The sequence below is a fragment of the Euprymna scolopes genome, chromosome 34 (assembly GCF_053919585.1).
Source record: "Euprymna scolopes isolate OS-2025 chromosome 34, ASM5391958v1, whole genome shotgun sequence".
Lineage (NCBI taxonomy): Eukaryota > Metazoa > Mollusca > Cephalopoda > Sepiida > Sepiolidae > Euprymna > Euprymna scolopes.
The window spans coordinates 38,357,060-38,376,924 of NC_136515.1; the positions used below are offsets into that span (position 1 = coordinate 38,357,060).

Genomic DNA, 19,865 nt, shown 5'->3' on the forward strand with positions numbered 1-19,865 from the left:
GCATACATACATAGTACACGCATACATACATGTATATGTACACGCATACATACATGTATATGTACACGCATACATACATGTATATGTACACGCATACATACATGTATATGTACACGCATACATACATGTATATGTACACGCATACATACATGTATATGTACACGCATACATACATGTATATGTACACGCATACATACATGTATATGTACACGCATACATACATGTATATGTACACGCATACATACATGTATATTTACACGCATACATACATGTATATTTACACGCATACATGTATATTTACACGCATACATGTATATTTACACACATACATGTATATTTACCACATACATACATGTATGTACACACATACATACATGTATGTACACACATACATACATGTATGTACACACATACATACATGTATGTACACACATACATGTATGTACACACATACATACATGTATGTACACACATACATACATGTATGTACACACATACATACATGTATGTACACACATACATACATGTATGTACACACATACATACATGTATGTACACACATACATACATGTATGTACACACATACACACATGTATGTACACACATACACACATGTATGTACACACATACACACATGTATGTACACACATGTATGTACACACATGTATGTACACACATACACACATGTATGTACACACATGTATGTACACACATACACACATGTATGTACACACATACACACATGTATGTACACACATGTATGTACACACACATGTACCACACACACTTGTATGTACACACACACACACACATGTACACACACACACATGTATGTACACACACACATGTATGTACACACACACATGTATGTACACACACACACACGTATGTACATACACACACACGTATGTACATACACACACACATGTACGTACACACACACGTATGTACATACACACACACATGTACGTACACACACACATGTACGTACATACACACATGTACGTACATACACACATGTACGTACATACACACATGTACGTACATACACACATGTACATACATACATACATACACACACATGTATATACATACATACATGTATATACACACATACAGACATACACACACACACACACACACATATTCAATAGTTCAAACAATTGTTACAGTGTATAGATCACAACTGGGCTATATCGTTAAAAAAATGGTCAATTGTCGTTCAGTAAAACAAATTATGAATATTCTGGCGTTTAAAATCGTAAAAATATGTAAGGAGGTTAGTGACACTTTTCATGACTGCTTTCCATAGCAACCACCTCGCTTCAGCGACTACTGTTTCTACTAATTCACTGCTGTCGCAGAAAGCGGATGACAAGTGAAACACAGAATGAAAGCATGAAAGGGAGCTAATTGGGTGGATTTTATTGAAAGCAGACGACTGTCGTACATTGTTATTACATATGTGATTATGGGGGCCAAAAAATAATACTGAAATTAAGCAAAGAACTAGTGAATTTATTAGAAGCCTGGAAAAATCATGGATTACAATAAATAAAAAAAATGCGAGTATGAAAAGTAATATGGTTAAGCTTAAACCTGGAAAAGTAAAGGACTAGTCGTTAAAGCTAGAAAAGCAAGGACAAGATGTTCTAGTTAAAAATATAATTTATAACTGAAAATATTGCAGCATTAAGATTTTTTAATTCAATTTATAACATTATATGATCAATTCTTAATGCTGTAGACAATCCCACCGCTCTTGCTTGCATCTTGTCTATCAAAAACATTGTCATAAAAACGAGCTTGTATTTAATAATATTTACACTCCTTTCCAAAGTCCAACCATATTAATTTCTTAACTTGTAGACATAGTTTCATGATTAAAACTATGTTTTGGTTTTGATTCTAATTGAGGACACTCAATTTATTTATTTTTTTTAAATCACGACTATATATTTGAGTACAATATAATATGAAATAATTGACTATATAATAATATAAATACGAAATTTGCATAAATTAAAATATCATATTTGAGCTTATTTTACGACCAGACAACACCGGACACTCCTGCTAGTATATATTAACTACACATACAAATAATTCTAATGGAGATTTGGTATATATATATATATATATATATATATATATATATATATATGTGAAACTATACTATTATTTGATTATACTATTATAGTTTTTTAGCAATTAATTCACTTTCCTGTACTATTTCAGATGAATGTACGATGTTTAAATGCTCAATTCAGGGAGGATAGTATCTGTTCTATGCTTATGATACAATCCTCTCAGGCATTACTTCCTGATTTGGGATGAGGGCAGTATAGTAGTTTTGTCATGATACTTACCTACAAGACCACCAAAAATATTTAACCAGAGGAAGCACATATATTTGTTAATATATAGAACTAGTAGGGAGACCCGATGTTGTTAGGGATTAAATAATGATTTTTATTATTATCAATAAAATCAATCATTTTTTAATCAAATAGATAACTTGCTTGCTTTAGTTGGGGACCCATCGCAGTGCATCAGGAGGAAGCTTCACAGTGGCAGTCCACAATACATTGCACTGTAGAGAACCTACTGTTGATTTTATGAAATTATTTTTATATATAATGGGTTTAATTAAAATTTAAATGCAAAAGTTAAGTATCATAGGTCAATTGTGCTTTAAAGAGAAACATTCATTTCGAACGAACCCGCCATATCAAAAAACCTACTATTGATTTTATATGCCAGGCTTTTCTGCTTGTATGGTAATAAAACTTGTCAAAATCGCCTGTACCTTCTTTTTTCAGATTTTTTGGATTATTGATACTTATCAAAGACATTCCAATCTCTGTCCTGCTCTAAGTAAATCTGTCGACCTAGTCCACAAATTCCAAAATTTCATCATGACAAGTTTCAAGAAAAAATACACGATTAAACCCGGTTCTCCAACTTCCAACGTAGACCCCTACTACCATGTCTCCTTCTCCAACATCAGGGGTCTTCGTTCTAACCTTCCAGAGGTTGAAACCCAATTACAGGAGACTAAACCAGACCTTTTATTTTTAAGTGAAACTGGCATTGGACAGGCTATTTCCCTAGATGAGTTTGCAATTTCAGGATACTCTAACTTAACTTCTAAATCTGACCCCCAAGATCGCCATGGGCATGGAATATGTGTCTATATTAAAGATAGCTTTCCATGTGGGAGGGACATCTCCAGGGAAGATCCTAACTTACCCTATATGTGCTTTCGGGTTGCTTTAGCTCACACTACTGCATTTATATTTACTCTCTATCGCCCCCACAACAGCGGAGTTACTATCTTTCAAAGCATATCTGAGAAAATTGACCAAGTCCTTTCTACTTATCCTTCAGCTAACATTCACGTATGTGGAGACTTCAATGTTCACAACGTCGAATGGTTGACCCACTCAAACAAGACCGATGATGAGGGGAGGTTCTGTCATGATTTCTCCATTGCCTATGACCTCACTCAGATTGTTCAGGAACCTACCCGTGTGCCCGATAATGACGGCCAGTATGCGAGCCTACTAGACCTTTTTCTCACAACTTGCCCTGAACTATGTTCAGTTTCTGTTCTGTCGCCTCTTGGATCTTCCGACCACTCTGTTGTATCAATTAAGATAAAAATGAAATGTAATAAGTCCCCAGACGTACCTCTTCATCGTACAGTATATCGATACACTAAGGCTGACTGGGATAGCTTCCGTACATTTATATCTGATCTACCTCTGCATTCCATGTTTAAAAAGGATGTGTCCTCTATAGTATTAGACCTAACTGAATGGTTAATTGTCGGTATTGACCATTTCATACCCTCTAAAAAGTTTCAGCAAAAACCTAACAGCCAGCCATGGTTCTCTCCAGAATGTGCTGCTGCCATTGCGCACAGAAATCACTTTTTCCACTGCTTCAAACGTAATAGATGTATGGAAACTAAAGCCGTTTTCAGGACTGCCAGCAACCATTGTAAGAAAGTAATAAGGAACGCAAGAGTGTTGTATGCTCAATCTGTTAAGTCCAAAGTAGCTGAGCAGAGGCTTGGTTCCCACCAGTTTTGGCAAATAGCAAACAGAATCCTGAATAGAAGCGTGTGCTCCATCCCAACTATTATCAATGGACCTGAGGTAATCTCGTCAGCATCAGACAAAGCCAAACTCTTTGTCAAGAACTTTGCAGCTAATTCTACCCTTTGCAACCAAGACCGCCAACCTCCAATATTTCCTCCTGTATCAGAAAACACGCTATGTGATATACGTATATCTGTACGTGATGTTGCCAAGCTAATCAAAAACCTTGATTCCAGTAAAGCAACTGGCCCTGATGGTATTCCAATTATAGTACTCAAAAAACTTCAACCTGAATTAGCGCCCATCCTTACAAAACTGTTTAAACGTTGTCTTAAGGAGAATAGTTTCCCATCTCCCTGGAAAATCTCATCAGTATGCCCTGTATTTAAGAATTCAGGTGATCGCTCATCCCCCTCTCAGTACAGGCCAATAAGTCTCCTGTGCGTCATGAGTAAGTTGCTAGAATCTGTGTTAAATACAGAAGTAATCAAACATCTCAACAAAAATAACCTTCTTAGTGACACTCAATATGGTTTCCGTTCTGCTAGATCTACAGCAGATGTCCTTACAGTTATATCGCATAGGATTAGCAAATCTCTCGACGGTGGCAATCTTTCTAGGGCAATTGCTCTTGACATATCTAAAGCCTTTGATAGGGTATGGCATAAAGGTTTACTTCATAAGATCGCTAGCTATGGTATAGCTGGAAAAGTCTTCTCAATTATTAAATCATTTCTTTCTGATAGGTTCATAAGAGTAGTAGTTGAGGGGCAAAAATCAGAAGCTCACAGTATTAATGCCGGTGTCCCTCAGGGATCCATCCTGGGCCCAACTCTTTTCCTGATCTACATTAATGATCTTCCAAATCATATCCTTACATCATTTGTAGACATTTATGCTGACGACACTACCATTTATGGTACCACATCTAAGACAGTAAACGACCAAGTTCTCTCCAATTCTCTCTCCTCTGATCTTGAGCACGTAGTACAATGGGGAAAGGAGTGGCTGGTTACTTTTAATGCATCTAAAACCAAGCTTCTCTCTTTACATCATCAACATTCTAATTCACATTTGTCATCAATTGAAATGAATGGCTCTCGTCTTCAGGAGGCCTCAAGTTTTGACAAGCTTCTGGGCTTGACCATTACTCCTGATCTTAAATGGAACACGTATATCAAATCTGTTGCCAAAGCCGCTGGAAAAATGGTGGGATCTTTCTATCGATCCAGTAGATATCTCACTGCTGATGCTATTCTCTACCTATATAAGAGCCAGGTACGTCCAAGGATGGAATACTGTTGCCACATCTGGGCAGGAGCTGCTAGAAAGGACTTGTCCTGCCTTGATAGAGTTCAAAATAGACTTCGTAGCCTCGTAGGAGATGTCCTTTTCTCCTCCTTGCAACCTCTATCTCACAGAAGAGATGTTGCGAGTTTGTCTCTGATGTATCGTTATTTTCATGGAAAGTGTTCAACTGAGCTTCAATCTATGGTCCCCCCTCACCAAACTTTCACAAGAAACACTCGTCTAGCTGTAAACACTATCAATAATTTCCCCCACTCTTTATCTGTGCCTAAACCTAAACGTAGATTCCATGAACAAAGCTTCTTTCTTAGAACTGCACGCCTGTGGAATTGTATTCCGTTTTCCTGCTTTCCGGCTGACTACAATATGGTTGTGTTCAAGTCTAAAGTAAATAAGTTCTTGATGAGCCGTTCCATATAAGTGATTAAATTTACCAAATTTTCATTACTAATGATTACTTAATTGACCAATTTCTACTGTACACTCTTTAACCCTTATCCTTGAGTGGCCTCTGGGCCTTGATAATGTGGTGATGCCTTTGTAAAAAAAAAAAAAAAAAAAAAATACAAAACCTATCTAAGACCACTGCCTTATATATAAAGTATTTTTGTATAAAATTTAAAAATCAGCCCAGCCGTTTTAGAGCCCACAGGGAACGAACTCACAGGGAAAGTTTCTTTTATACAACAGTAGAGAGTGTATATTGAACTAGAAGAATACCCGTTCCAGGACAAGTAAAATTAATTTCCCCCAACAAAATAGTTTTGCAACACTTATGTCACCGTATGAAGATTAAAATTAAGATGATACTAAATCTAGAATCCTATAGAAATTTTAAAAAGAAATAGAAATTATAGGAATTTTTTTTAATTGATGTCTAATAACTATGGATCAAATTTAATGTAAATCTGAAATATTTAAATTTTCAAATAGATAATTGTGACCATATTATATAACTAAAAAAACTTTAAAGAAACTGAAATTTGGCAAATATTTATTAATTCATGCTTAATATCAATTGTTAAAGTTTCACAAAAAAAAATTTAAAAAAGAAAATCAGGTATCCGAATTTTTATACCTCCTTTAAATTAAACTAAATATAGCCTACATTAAGAACTCTTATACATAGCAGCTGTGTTCCAAAACTCAATGATCAGATAATGAGTGAATCCTGTACAGCCAAACATAAATATTAGGACAGGTTGATTTGCAACTTTTTTCAGAAAATCAACAAGGCACTGGTGATGATAGTTGGGATTTGATGTGATAAGAACATATACCAAAAATTAGATTCCTATCTGGAACCGAAAATTGAGTATTTAATTTTTAAAATCGTGTGGAAAAAATGCTGAGAAATCATTTTCATAGCATTTTACACAACGCTGAAATTTCACTATTTTTATAAAAAATTCAATAAAATTGATATATTTATATGAAATACATTGAAAGAAAAATACATTAATTATAATTTATGAATCAAAACTAGCAAAATATCTCAACTTTTACTACATTGATTAAACAAAAATTGTAAATAAAAGCTTTTAAATTCCACAATTCCAAAGGATATGTGAAGATGCATTACACAATATAACAAGTTGATACAAGTTACATAACCATGTATTTTAATTTTTTATTAAACGCAATAATAAAAACTTATAAGAGAACTAAATTGTTCTGTAATTTCCTGAAGGTCTAATTTGGTGGCACAATGACTTTGTAATGTGTCTGTCTTGCTTTCTGCCCATATACAATTTTTTGAGAAAAATCAATCAAATTTGACAAGTGTTGCTGCAAAATTGATAGCAGTAATCTTTTTCAGGCTTTTTTTTTTGGTTATTCACTATTTCTGGAAAAAAAAAACACAAAAACATTATTTGAAAACACTTTTTTTCTTAATATTTTTGTGATGTAATATGAATAAAACTGACTATTTGGGTAATTGAGAAAACTTATAAAATGTAATGGATAAATATTTATTTACCTAATAGACAAAATCGTTTGAATGCTATCTTCTCTTACATCCAATTCATCTGAATTTATCATCAATATTATATTTTCCGGAAGTAATGCAAAAGCACTATATTTTTAACTGTTTAAAACAGTAATTTGGATTTCAGTTAACTGTTGCTTTGTTCTCTGAATCATATTAAAAATATACTGATGTTGGTTAAAAAAAATTATTGTCAGTTTTGATCTGAAACCAACCAACTGCATACACTTGGGTGATAAATTTGGCCAGAATGTTTAATTTATCATAGTGTTTGAGGATAGACACCTCTGGTCCATAAACACATTAACCTTGTGGCTAATGTTAGCCATCTTGCTTGATTCAAGGGCCCAATTTTTAAGCTGCATATCTTAGGTTAACTTCAAGAAATGCCAACAGCATACTCTAAAAGTAGCCTCTGGTCTTCACTTAAATTATTTGTTTCTTCTGCTGTCAGATAATGATGATCGAGAGGGACACTAAATTTTTAGACTTCTACTTGAGGCAAATCTTGATAATTATTGATACGTTTCCCCAAAGGACCAGTAAATGTTGTTAGGCTTTTTGTTTCATCAATTAATTAAAAAAACAAATTTCTCTAAATGGCAGTTCTAGTGGAACCTGAAAATTGCAAAATTTGCATATTTGATAATAGACCAGAATACATAATAAATACCAATATATTATTTTATTTTCCACAAAAAAAAGGAACATAATTGCAGCTGAATCCATAGAATTAATTTTATCTCCTTGTTGGGAGGATAAGTGCAGACTATGTGTCTTGTTTGACAATTTTCTGTCTTGCACTTTACTGCAAAGTCATCACATCTCAAGACAGGAAGTTTACAGCTACAAGAAGATATTTATCAAACAGTCTGTCTAGCAGTTCTTTCATTCTTTTCACTTTGATTGCTGCCAGAGATTTCTTGTCAATCTGTTTGGCCCTCTTATAGCAAAATATATTGACCTTCTGTCCTATATAACATTCCCTTAACAAGGGCAATTGTGGATTGACTGCTTGGCAATTAACTTAGTAGGGATAACTGTTTGAAGAAATAAATAAACTGGATGACTTGTCATGAAGTAGGGGGTGCCGGTTCATCGAAACGACAAGGTAGACAAGCAAATATTTGTGAACCATTGGTTAAAACTGAATGTCATGCTTTTACTGATATTTTAATCTGAAAAGTAAAATAAATGGATGATAACTGAAGGAAACTGTTTTAGGCTATCTTCCAGTTTCATATGTAAAAAAATAAATAAGTGCTAGTTATGATAAGAAGTAATGAAAAACTTTGTAGAGTTGAATTAGATGCATTGAAGAGAGAGGACCAAACCAAATCAGAGGCATAGTTGTATTCAGTTTAGACATTTTTTTTTTTCGTAGACTTTAGTTCCGCCTTCGATAACATGAATTTATCCATTAAGAGATTCATTCTTGCTGTAGCTGTGCCATTTTAAACGAGTGTTTAGAGTTTGAAAAACCAGTGCTTGTGCATCTGTTACCATGCTATTTTTAATAGTATTTTCAAGTTAAATTTAATTTTTACGCTATTATTTTTTTATTAATTTGTTAGGTGAAAATACAGAATAGTTACAAATCGCCCTCCTATCCTCCCCATGTTAAGAATGGCTTTCTAAATAATAAAGTTATTTTACCACAATAACATAGATGCACAAGTACCGAAAAACCTTTAAAGCAGTTTCCTTATTTACTCGTATTACCCTTTGTGGGTTATCTGATTTTAAAACTATAATTTTAGAAGAAAAATACTGCTTAAAAACAATTACTCCCTAAAAATAAAAATTTGCCACTAATTTTCTGCAAAGTATTTTTTATTAAATAGAAAAACTTGAAAATTTACGTGGTTATGTTTCGTAAAGAATGTATAGAATAAAATTGTATGGGCTATTTTTTTTTTTTTTTTTTTAAATATAAAACTGGAGTATTACCATATTTTAATAAAAATTCCAAATAGAATTTGATGTGAAATATTAGGTTGGTGCAAAAATAATGTGTTTTGACGTTCCTTTGAATGTCAAAAATAGACATTAAGTCTGCACTAACCTAATAAAAAAACAAATTAAGAAAACAAATGCTTAAATTCACTGCAGACACTTGTAATATAATATATATTTTAAACAAGTCTTTCATTTCTCCTTTCGAAATAATTAAGCCTAAAAATCGTAACATTTTTATTTTCAATAGCGATAACGAGCGTATGTTTACAACAGTGAAATCTAAAATGCCCCCTCCCCAAAAGTTCCTGAAATGAAAAAGCAAACGTTGGTTGCTATTTTATTAATTAATTCACTAGCGGGGCTAGCCGGCGTTGCTCGGGACCGTATAAACAATGAGAAAATTAAAGCTGATTTGGAACATATTTGTTATTCTTCGGATAAAGGAATTTTGGATGTCTATGTATCATTAGCTTTTTCGAGCAAAAGAATATTTTACCTACCCTAGAACGGGTATTACACGTATCAAATAATTGTACCTTATCTAGGATAAGTAATTTATACCATATATATGAAATAATGTTTCCTTTGCGGGGATAGGTAATATATAACACATATTTAAAATAATTTTACCTACACTCGGACGGGTAATTAAAAAGCATACATGAAACAATTTCACATACTATCGACAGGTATTGTACAACATGTTAAATAATTTCTCTTACCATCAAGGCTACCATAATTTTAAGAAAACAAACAATTTTTAGAAAGTAGATCATTAGACTTTCTAAATTAGTACATAAATACATCATCTTGGTTAAGAATTAGACAACCATTGTTTCATCATAAATTTCAATATTACTGGGTTTTTTCCTTCGTCATTATCGGCACTAAAATTGTAAGAAAAATTATGACATTTTTTAACAATGTCTCAGTAGGATTTTCAAATTAATGCATAAATACATTGACACAGTTAGTGATTAGACAACCTTTGCTTCATTATCAAATTCCACATTACTGTGTTTCATTTTAATTCCCCACTACCGACACCAGATTTTTTTTGAAAAATACTTCATTTTCTGAAGATTACTCAGGTTTTACAAACAAATACACAAATGTGTTAAGTTTAGTGATTAGACAACCCTTGCTTCAGTACAAAATTCCACATCACTGTGTTCTATTCCCCCCGACTACCGATGCCATATTTTTAAGTGAAATGATATCATTTCTGGAACATAACTGAACAGGTTTTCCAAGTAAGTATAGAAATGCATTAACATGGATTGTGATTAGGCAACTTGTACTTTACCACAAATTTCAATATTAATATAGTTATTCCCTCCCACATACCAACAACATAATAGTAAGAGACATTATGTATTTTCAGGAATATGATTCCAGATATTCTATATTTTTGGAATATGACATTGTGGGACATTGCTTTGTAACCCCAAAACGGTCATTACTCTCTCTCCAAACAACCCCAAAAGAGAACTAAAGAGCTTGTTTAAAATTAACATAATCATTCTTCTTTCTATCCCCCACTACAACCATCACATAATTCCCGGATGATAACATTAAAAATTCAAAAAATATGGATCACCCCCTACAGAAATTGGCCTAGTAATCTTTCATAGAAAACCAACAATCTATATGAATTAATCTAATTTTGAGATCGTAAACTGTTTCAGCCATATCCAGAATCGACTTCATAAAGTAATTTTGAGATTGCAAATTGTTTAAGCCATTTCTAGGACAAACTTTCTACCACCCTTATATAATCCAAGCGACGCTGCGTATTCTGCTTGTATATATATATAACCAAGACAATGTTGCTTGACTTTGGTGATCTACATAAAGCATTTGGTATGCCCAAGTAGTCACCCATCTGATAATGACCAGGCTACATGTTGCTTAACTTTAGTGATCTATACAAATTATTTGGTATTCCCAAGTAGTGACCCATCTGATAATAACTAAGAACATGTTGCTTAACTTTGGTGATCTACATAAGGCATTTTGTATTCCCAAGTAATCACCCATCTGATAATAGCCATGCTCCATGTTGCTTAACTTTAGTGATCTATACAAAGCATTTGGTATTCCCAAGTAGTCACACATGTTATAATGACCAAGACAATGTTGCTTAACTTTGGTGATCTACATAAAGCATTTTGTATTTCCTAGTAGTCACCCATTTGTTAATGACCAAGATAATGTTGCTTAACTTTAGAGATCTATACAAAACATTTGTTATTCCCAAGTAGTCACCCGTCTGATAATGACTAGGCTACATGTTGCTTAACTTTAGTGATATACATAAAGCATTTCGTATTATCCAAGTAGTCACTAAGAACATGTTGCTTAACTTTGGCGAACTACATAAAGCATTTGGTATTCCCAAGTAGTGACCCATCTGATAATAACCAAAACAATGTTGCTTAACTTTAGTGATCTACATGAAGCATTTTGTAGTCCCAAGTAGTAACCCATCTTCAAAATTGTCAAATTGGACCTGTAGTGCAGAAGGACCTTCAAAATTGTCAAGTCAGACTCATACTGCACAAGCACCTTCACAATTGTTAAATCAGACCTTTACTGCACAAGCACTTTTAAAAATTGTTGAATCGTACCTATACTGAACAAGCACCTTCAAAATTGTCAAATCGGACCTATACTGCAGAAGCACCTTCAAAATTTTTCAAATCGGACCTATACTGCACAAGCACCTTCAAAATTCTCAAGTTGGACCTATACTGCACAAGCACCTTCAAAATTCTCAAGTTGGACCTATACTTCACCTATGTTATACAATCCCGAGCGATGCTGGGTATTCTGCTAGTACATATCCACCTATGTCATACAATCCCGGGCACCGCCGGCTGCTCTGCTAGTACATATACACCTACTTCATCCAATCCCGGGCTATGCCAGGTATTTTGCTAGTACATATATCCTCATATGTAATCCAATCCTGGGTGATGCTGGGTATTTGGCTAGTACATATATCAACCAATTTTTTTTCCAATCCCAAATGACGCCGAGTGCTCTAGGAAAAATTCCATAAATTTTATCCAATCCCAGTCCATGCCGGGTAATCTGCTAGTGCTATGTCATACAATCCCGGGCGACGCTGGGTATTCTGCTAGTACATATACACCAATTTTAACCAATCCCTGGCTACGCCGGGTATTCTGCTAATACATATATCCAGCTATGTAATACAATCCCGGGCGACGCCGGGTATTAGGCTAGTACATATATCCGATCCCAGGCAACGCTGGGTATTCTGCTAGGAAACATTCAATGTATTTCCACCTATGTCGGGTAATCTGCTAGTACATAATACTTTTATATGAATTCCTTAAAACCCTTCCTCCTTAACTGAAGATTATATAAAAACATAACCTCCCAATACTAAGAATGGCTTTCTGAATAATGGTTTTATTTCAGAATTTGGAATCAGCAGTTTAGCGATATGTGATGTTTGGAATATAACATCTTGTCTCAATATAATATACCATAAATATATAATATGCATTTTTTTTTTACTTGGTCTTTTGGCTAAGATCAAAGTGTAGTATCTGTTCTTAGAATTCAAGCGGTTTCATCTTTCGCCCCACCCCCACTAAGAAAATAAGGAGGAGGCCATGCTTTGCATGTCAAGCTTTAGAGAAACAAACGCTATTCGAAAATAAGGATAGCCTTCTAAATAATGTTTTTCGTTCAGATGTGATTTTTGGAATATGACATCTTGTCTCAATTTAGTAATCGATAAATATAAATTATGTATCTTTTTATAATAGAAGATAATGCTCAGTAGAAAATTTAGCTGTATAAGACGGTTACTTGGTCTTTTGGCTAAAATCAACATGTATCTGTTCTTAGAATAAAAGCGGTCTCATCTTTCGCCACCCTCCCACTAAGAAAATAAGGGGGAGGGCATAGCTTGGATCTCAAGCTGTACAGAAACAAACGTTACTCGAAAATAAGGAGGATTTATGCCTTGGATGTGATCAAATCCATTCACTCACATTTCGTATATGTAATGTTTTATATTTAGATGCATTGTCTACATTTTAAAACCTAGTAAAACTGTAACATGTTTTTGACTCCTAATGGGGGTATGAGACGAATGGATTCGCCAATCATTTTTATAAGCACCGGCTGCACTAAACAACCAATGAAAACGTTTCAAAATTATAAAAATTGTCGAATTTTGGATTCAATCAGTTCGCCGTTAACTATGCCACGGACCGCATTTGATTCTTGGCTGCAATCTTTGTTACTGATCTGACCTACACCGCCATCTTTGTTCAACACAATGTCTCAAAACTTAATAGGTTATGAGCCCAGCCACCGTCTTTTCTTTGACGGATCGGAATCTAAATTCGAATTGTGGCAGGTAAAATTTCTGGGATAACTACACGAAGTCATACAATCTCCAACAGAGAATCCAAACGACGCCGAATTTCTCGAAAAGAACGTGACTGTCTTTGCAGAACTGATTCAATGTTTAGACAATAGAAGTCTGTCTCTGATTATAAGAGACGCATTGGATGATGGAAGGAAAGCATTGAACATATTAAGAGAACATTATTTATCAAAAGGGAAACCGAAAATTATATCGTTATATACAGAACTAACATCTCTGAAACGTAACGAGGATGAAACGATTACCGATTACATTATAAGGGCAGAAACAACCGCCAATGCCTTAAAACTCAGGTGAAATAATAAGCGATAGCTTGTTGATATCAATGACCCTCAAGAGACTTCCAGCCGATTTAAAACCATTTACAACTGTTATAAATCAGAAAGACAAACCCATAAATTTCAGCGAATTTAAAGTGGCATTGCGCAGTTACGAAGAAACTAATCGTATGCTCGTGGACAATAATAACTCCAGCAATATTATGAAGTTCAAAAATGCTTCTCGAAAGCAGACACCACCAAATTACGCACCTCACCGCAACGTATTCTCCAAAAGTAATTTTCCCAAGAAAAAGAATAAAATTATCTGCTATAATTGTGGACGACCCAACCACAAAAGCTTCCAATGTTGATATTAATGCTCTAAAATGGACTCCGTAAAAAACGTTGAGAATTTTGAGGAAGAACATACATTTCTATTCACATGTAACTTTGACAATACCACAAACGGTAAAAATCTCCTTGTAGACTGTGGTGCTACAGCATCACCAAGGAATCTGATTTTATTAATTTTGATTCAAACTTTAATCCTCAAAGTCATTTTGTCGAACTTGCCGACGGTAGTCAAATAAATGATATAGTCTTGAAAAGAGGCGATGCTAAAATATACCTAAAAAAATAATAAAGGCGAAATCTGTAACTGTATTCTAAAGAATGCTCTGTTCATACCTACATTTAAGCAAGACATATTTTCCGTGCAGGCTGCAATTAAACAAGGCGCGAATATACAATTTGGCCAAAATACATCAAAATTGATATACCCCAATGGAACTGTATTTGACATTAAAGAAAATGAACGACTATATTATTTAAAAAGTATGGTTCCCTAAAAAACTGCCTGTCACGACTTGGAAACCGGGCATAAAATTCTAGGACACTGCAACACAGCTGATATTAAAAAATTACCAAATGTAGTTGAAGGCATGAAAATAATACCTTTAGACGATCTCCCAACTTGTGATGTGTGTGCACAGGGGAAAATGACAAGAGATATAAGCCAAACGCCAGACAAAAAAGCTACGAAAATTCTCTCACTTGTGCATTGTGACTTAGCAGGTCCGATCAGCCTGATGGGGAGAAATAATCTAAGGTACATTTTGAACTTTATTGATGATTTCTCCGGTTTAATTATGGTTTATTTTCTAAAAAAACATACATTTTCCTCTTTTATATATATACTAGCGGGGGGTACCCGGCGATGCCCGGGTGTCTTGAGGTAAATCAAAACTCCGGGTGGGGTTAAATAAAAGAAAATGTTTTGGTAGGTAAGTATGAGAATCGAACTCGTACCCTTGAGTTGGAAATTAATGTATGAAAAAAAAAAAAAAAAAAAAAAAAAACGGGCGACATTACCCATTAGGCCACCGCGACATACATACAACATAACCAGCTTTGAATTTATTTATTGAACTATAAAAACAAGCGTGCGCAATAAAAGTTAACTCTGCTGCTTCCATTTGACCTAATTAAGAAGGTCAAATAGAAGTCACGCAGTTGTTTATCCAAGTTTGACTATTTTTGTTTTTTTCCCCCAACAGATGTTGGGGGGGGGGGGGACCAGCTCCCAATTGTCCAGATTGAATAACAATTGTCTGATGTACAACATTGATCAAAGCTGATTGCTTCTGGACATTTCCCGGCGCAATGCCGAGAACGTTGTTCGTTTTTAACTTTGAATTAGTTTCGCTTTTTATACGAAAAAGCCTCATCAACATGCGAGAAGCCAAAATAGCAATAATTTTGTAAAAGTCGACGTAAATAAATCTAGATGCAACGCACTTTCCCAAATCGTACATATTATTATTTAGGATCCATATAAACAGTTGTAAGCGATCGTAACGACATCGGAACCGTGTGCGAGAAAAAAAAAATATTTCGTATAGGTAATTTTTATGTCAAACCCCAACTATCATCACCATTGCATCACTGGGGTTTCAAAATCAACCTGCTCAAATACACATGTCTAACTTTATATATAGATTAGTGTTGGGTCGATTAATCAAAACCGGCAATCGGAAAAATTGGAGCATTTTGAGGTATTGAAATCGGTATTGGAAAAATTTGAGCCTATTTTCCAATCCCAAAACCGATTCCATTAATTATCATTTTTATTTAATTTAAGGATCATCTTCCACTGCTTGTAATAATAAAATAATGTTTGATTTAAACTTCCAGTAAGACAAAAATCTCTAGATCATCCCGTCACAAGTGTGTTTTTATATTTTTAGAAAATACATGCACATTTAAGATATGTTTTGACAGTAATCAAGACAAAATAACTTTTATAGTCAAATATTTACAGATTTATAAAGAATCGGAATCAGTAATTGTATCGGAATCAAGAATTTAGTACGGAATCGGTAATTGTATCAGAATCGGGGAAAAGTATTGGAATCATCCCATCACTAATATAGATATTAAATATTAAGAAGGCATCACTAATATAGATATTAAATATTAAGGCATCACTAATATAGATATTAAATATTAAGAAGGCAACAAATATGGAAGACAGTTATTGCTGAGGATACAGTTAGGAGATTTGAAGTTCCTATCCCGTCGCGGTTACCACCTGACGAAGGCCAGAGGAATAGTTGGCTGAAATACACACAATAACCCTTATCCCCGAGTGGCCTCTGGGCCTTGATAAGTCGTGACTTCCTTGTAAAAAAAAAAAAAAAAAAAAAAAAAAAATCACTAATATAGATATTAAATATTAAGACATCACTAATATAGATATTAAATATTAAGAAGGCATCACTAATATAGATATTAAATATTAAGAAGGCATCACTAATATAGATATTAAAAAGGCATCACTAATATAGATATTAAATATTAAGGCATCACTAATATAGATATTAAATATTAAGACATCACTAATATAAATATTAAATATTAAGACATCACTAATATAAATATTAAATATTAAGAAGACATCACTAATATAGATATTAAATATTAAGAAGACATCACTAATATAGATATTAAATATTAAGAAGACATCACTAATATAGATATTAAATATTAAGAAGACATCACTAATATAGATATTAAATATTAAGAAGACATCACTAATATAGATATTAAATATTAAGAAGAGGAGAAAGTAGGTCTTGAGTTTACTTTTAGTAGCTGCATAACTTATTTTCTTTATTTTGTCCTTTGGGTCTCAAATTATATGATTTATGTTTCTGACAAAGAGGAAAGAATTGCTGTTTTTTGACTCAGAATCTATTCCATCTTACAATTATTGTTGGCAAGTTTTTTGATTTTGAAGGACTATTTTTTTGTATGGCATCACTAATATAGATATTAAATATTAAGGCATCACTAATATAGATATTAAATATTAAGAAGACATCACTAATATAGATATTAAATATTAAGAAGACATCACTAATATAGATATTAAATATTAAGAAGACATCACTAATATAGATATTAAATATTAAGAAGACATCACTAATATAGATATTAAATATTAAGAAGACATCACTAATATAGATATTAAATATTAAGAAGACATCACTAATATAGATATTAAATATTAAGAAGACATCACTAATATAGATATTAAATATTAAGAAGACATCACTAATATAGATATTAAATATTAAGAAGACATCACTAATATAGATATTAAATATTAAGACATCACTAATATAGATATTAAATATTAAGACATCACTAATATAGATATTAAATATTAAGACATCACTAATATAGATATTAAATATTAAGACATCACTAATATAGATATTAAATATTAAGAAGACATCACTAATATAGATATTAAATATTAAGAAGGCATCACTAATATAGATAATTAATATTAAGGTATCACTAATATAGATATTAAATATTAAGGCATCACTAATATAGATATTAAATATTAAGACATCACTAATATAGATATTAAATATTAAGACATCACTAATATAGATATTAAATATTAAGACATCACTAATATAGATATTAAATATTAAGAAGACATCACTAATATAGATATTAAATATTAAGAAGACATCACTAATATAGATTAAATATTAAGACATCACTAATATAGATTAAATATTAAGACATCACTAATATAGATATTAAATATTAAGAAGACATCACTAATATAGATATTAAATATTAAGACATCACTAATATAAATATTAAATATTAAGAAGGCATCACTAATATAGATATTAAATATTAAGAAGGCATCACTAATATAGATAATTAATATTAAGGCATCACTAATATAGATATTAAATATTAAGACATCACTAATATAGATATTAAATATTAAGACATCACTAATATAGATATTAAATATTAAGACATCACTAATATAGATATTAAATATTAAGAAGACATCACTAATATAGATATTAAATATTAAGAAGACATCACTAATATAGATTAAATATTAAGACATCACTAATATAGATATTAAATATTAAGAAGACATCACTAATATAGATATTAAATATTAAGAAGACATCACTAATATAAATATTAAGAAGACATCACTAATATAGATATTAAATATTAAGAAGGCATCACTAATATAGATATTAAATATTAAGACATCACTAATATAAATATTAAATATTAAGACATCACTAATATAGATATTAAATATTAAGAAGGCATCACTAATATAGATAATTAATATTAAGGCATCACTAATATAGATATTAAATATTAAGACATCACTAATATAGATATTAAATATTAAGAAGACATCACTAATATAGATATTAAATATTAAGAAGACATCACTAATAGATTAAATATTAAGACATCACTAATATAGATATTAAATATTAAGAAGGCATCACTAATATAGATATTAAATATTAAGAAGACATCACTAATATAGATATTAAATATTAAGAAGACATCACTAATATAGATATTAAATATTAAGAAGACATCACTAATATAGATATTAAATATTAAGAAGACATCACTAATATAGATATTAAATATTAAGAAGACATCACTAATATAGATATTAAATATTAAGAAGACATCACTAATATAGATATTAAATATTAAGAAGACATCACTAATATAGATATTAAATATTAAGAAGACATCACTAATATAGATATTAAATATTAAGAAGACATCACTAATATAGATATTAAATATTAAGAAGACATCACTAATATAGATATTAAATATTAAGAAGACATCACTAATATAGATATTAAATATTAAGAAGACATCACTAATATAGATATTAAATATTAAGAAGACATCACTAATATAGATATTAAATATTAAGAAGACATCACTAATATAGATATTAAATATTAAGACATCACTAATATAGATAATTAATATTAAGGCATCACTAATATAGATATTAAATATTAAGACATCACTAATATAGATATTAAATATTAAGAAGACATCACTAATATAGATATTAAATATTAAGAAGACATCACTAATATAGATATTAAATATTAAGAAGACATCACTAATATAGATATTAAATATTAAGAAGACATCACTAATATAGATATTAAATATTAAGAAGACATCACTAATATAGATATTAAATATTAAGAAGACATCACTAATATAGATATTAAATATTAAGAAGACATCACTAATATAGATATTAAATATTAAGACATCACTAATATAGATAATTAATATTAAGGCATCACTAATATAGATATTAAATATTAAGACATCACTAATATAGATATTAAATATTAAGAAGACATCACTAATATAGATATTAAATATTAAGAAGACATCACTAATAGATTAAATATTAA

The 19,865-nt window shown here is 31.9% G+C and overlaps 2 protein-coding genes across 15 annotated transcripts in view; one reads left to right on the top strand and one right to left on the bottom strand.

Annotated features, from left to right (window-relative positions):
• LOC145259180 (solute carrier family 4 member 11-like) overlaps window positions 1–19,865 on the bottom strand; it is a 533,927-nt gene that overhangs the window by 308,797 nt on the left and 205,265 nt on the right. The gene's annotated exons all lie outside the window — the stretch shown is intronic.
• The window catches only part of LOC145259183 (uncharacterized), a 375,138-nt gene that overhangs the window by 1,199 nt on the left and 354,074 nt on the right, over window positions 1–19,865 (top strand). The gene's annotated exons all lie outside the window — the stretch shown is intronic.